Source organism: Cyprinodon variegatus, unplaced genomic scaffold (genome assembly GCF_000732505.1).
Source record: "Cyprinodon variegatus isolate N-32 unplaced genomic scaffold, C_variegatus-1.0 Scaffold126, whole genome shotgun sequence".
In the NCBI taxonomy this organism is placed as follows: domain Eukaryota; kingdom Metazoa; phylum Chordata; class Actinopteri; order Cyprinodontiformes; family Cyprinodontidae; genus Cyprinodon; species Cyprinodon variegatus.
Genome location: NW_015150579.1, coordinates 124,158 through 127,556, shown reverse-complemented (window position 1 = coordinate 127,556; position 3,399 = coordinate 124,158). Strand labels below are relative to the sequence as shown.

Here is a 3,399-nt window from a genome sequence, read left to right as displayed (position 1 = left end):
ACGTTTAAGTGCGCCTTATAGTCGTGAAAATACGGTAGATGGATCATTTATTAAGGTATTAAGTTCACAGATGTTAGTGTTAGGGTAAGTTCAACATGACAGGGCAAGATTAATTAGGGTTAGTAATTGAATTTATCTTTATGGACGATCTCACCCTAACAGCAAGATCAGTACCAGAAGGAAGGTGGATTCTGGAGGACTTGGTTCAGGATCGGTACCACTTCAAAATCGGAGAGAACACCATCCCAACTGTCCAAGAAAAGCCTGTGAAGTGCTTGGGGAAGTGGTACAGGGCGGACGTCAATGACAGGCAGAGTGTGAAGGAGCTGCTTAGCCAGGCAGAAACTTGGATGACATCTCTTGAGAAGAGCGGCCTCCCGAGCAAGTACAAACCCTGGGGTTACCAATGTGGGGTTCTCCCCAGACTGCTCTGGCCTCTCCTGGTCTAAGAGGTACCTGTCTCCACTGTTGAGGGACTGGAGAGAAAGCTGAACACCTACCTGAGGAGATGGTTGGGCATCCCAAAAAGCTTTGCTCCATTGGCCTGCCAATAACATCAGTGGTGGAAGAGTACAAGGCGACAAAAACACGCCAGGCTGCGGGACAGCAAAGACGAGAGAGTACGTCAAGCAGAAATCGTCATCTGGACAGGCCGAAAGTGGTCAGCCAGCAGAGCATTAAAGGAGGCCGAGGACAGACTGCATCATGCAGACATTGTCGGGTCAGTAGCCCAGGGAAGGCTTGGTGCAGAAAGAGGTCAGAAAGGTGGAGGACGAAAGCTGGCATGTCAAGGCTGTAGCCATGAACAAACAAGGCAGCTGGACTAGATGGGAGAGTGTGAGAGAGAGGGCTCTTACTTGGCAGGACATCTGGAGCATGGAAGGCCACCGCATCAAGTTCCTTTTATGCTCTGTTTATGATGTCCTACCTACTCCCTCAAACCTGGACACTTGGGGAATGGTCAAGAGCCCAAGCTGTAAGCTCTGCGGAAGGACGGCTAACCTTGAGGACGTCCTCTCTCCATGTCACTCAAGCTTAGCAGATGGCAAGTTCCGGTGGCGTCATGACCAGATCCTTGCTCAATTGGCCGACGGCATCGAGCAGGCAAGGAAAAGGGCAAGACAGCTGTCCAAAGGGCCTTGTTTCATACATTTTACCAGGGCAGGAGAAAGTGGAGTTGCAGGAGGGAGGAGCAAGGGGGTCCTGGCCACAGCAAATGACTGGGAGATGCGGGCAGACCTAAAGAAGCAGTTCAAATTCCCTGAGGAGATAGCCCACACTAGCCTGAGACTAGATATTGTTCTGTGGTCTAAAGGTACCAAGCAGGTGGTGCTCATCGAGCTGACTATCCCCTGGTAAGAGAGAATGGAGGAGGCCTATGAGCGTAAGCTCAATAAGTACCAAGCCCTCATCCTAGAGAGCCAGCAAAATAGATAGAAGATCTGGAATCTCCCAGTGGAGGTGGGCTGCAGAGGCTTTGCTGGATGGTCGCTTTGGAGAACCCTTGGACTGCAATGAATTGAAGGGCTGGCCAGGAAGTGGCTTGTAGCCAACGCCACTAAGCGGGCGGAGGAGTCATCTCGCTGGATTTGGATCCAGTTCACTCAGTGCTGGCAGAACCGCAGCAATGAGTGAACTGAATATAGAGTTGGGTGGCATTCAGTAGGGGTGGGTCCAGGACGCTGGATCTGCCGTTGAGCCCCTCCGAGGTGTCATAGGCTTAAATCAACTTAACACCAGTGAAGGGGGGTGCCCATTTGACAACCTGCTGAACTTACCCAACTCCTATTCCAGTCACAGAGACCTAGTGATGCCTTGATGGAAGGAGAGAGAGAGAGAGAGAGAGAGAGAGAGAGAGAGAGAGAGAGAGAGAGAGCGATGCCACTGGCACACAGATGGTGCAGGGGCAAGTATCTGTAAAGGTGGGCCAGTTGCGATATCCCTTATTGTATTCAGCATATTATAAATGGCTAAGATCCATTTTGTAAATGGTTATAAAACATTAATAAACTATATTTCAATCACTAATAAATTATCTCTTTACATTTATAAATGATGGTTATTCTTCATTGTTACCAGAAAAATGACTGAACATTAAATACTGTCACGTTTATAAAAGAAAAATAGATTATTAAAAGAGCATTCAAAGAGACATAGGGGACAAAAATGTTCACCTATTAGTCATGTGACACTGTTTTTTTCTTCCTTGCTTCAACTAAGCATGAAGCAAGGTTATGTTTTGTAGATTTGCACTATAATGGTTCTTTAATATTTAACTTTATTTTCATTATTTTGTTCCTTACTTTTGTTCCTAGCACTTTGAGATAAGCTACCTATGCAAAGGGATCTAGCAATTTTTGTAGATCACCCGCAGGATGCACACTTATTGCACTTATTAAAAAAAATTTGCCTAAGGAAGTTTAGTCCCTTATTGTGAATTTTTTAAGATCAGGCCCTCAGACTCAGCAGACGCTCCGAAAAAATCATACCACAGCTGGGTTGAGAAGCTCTGTTTTCAAACTCTTCCTGAGATTGAGACGGTCTGCTAACTGTCTGGGGTTCAGCCCCCTTCTTTGTCATCTTTCTTTTGCTGTTCATTCTTGCACATCGCAAAGCAATGGGCCACAATGCAAGAGATGTTTTGAATTGTGGATTTTACAGAATGGTCTGGCGAGTAGGATCAGTTAATTTTAAGAAGGCATTCTCATGCAATTGTCTAAAAGTTGTCATAAATCTTAGGCCAGTCTCATTTTTGAGTCAATAGAATAGAATACATACCTGTGAGAATATTTTTAGGGTGTAAGCATAGTTCTGTTTGCAGACACGCAGCATTTGTTGGAATGGCATTGTCTGTCATTAAGTTGTCTTACAGTTATTTCAAGCTCATCATGTTATGTTGACTTATTTGTATTCATTTAGAGCAAACAGTCTAAGGTTTGACGACAGAAGGCTGAACAGCCCCTCTATTATCAAAACCTTCAAGGCTGCAAAACCAATTTGACAAATCAAACAACAGCGAGTGACAATGAAACAAAACAAATAAAAAAGCATATAAAATTCATGGTCTCGTTAAGGCAAATCTATCTATCTATCTATCTATCTATCTATCTATCTATCTATCTATCTATCTATCTATCTATCTGTAACAATAGGATTGTTTATTAAGCACTGTTGCACGGGGGACGGATTTAGAGGTTGCACAGCAGACGGGAATGTTCGGATAACGTGGCTACTGCAGAGTGTAGATGTCGGCACGCCAATAAAGTTTAAGTAAGCAAAAACTGCTTTAATCGTCCATTATGTATAGTCTATAGTGAGACAGAACATAATGAAACAATTATTACGTCAGACGTAAATTCAATCCACTCTTGAAAGGAATGAGTTTGGGGGTCAGTTCTA

The 3,399-nt window shown here is 44.4% G+C and overlaps 1 pseudogene; it reads left to right on the top strand.

Moving 5' to 3' along the window:
* The first annotated feature begins 801 nt into the window (after positions 1 to 801).
* LOC107085481 lies at positions 802 to 1,437 on the top strand (annotated as a pseudogene).
* The last annotated feature ends 1,962 nt before the right edge of the window (positions 1,438 to 3,399 follow it).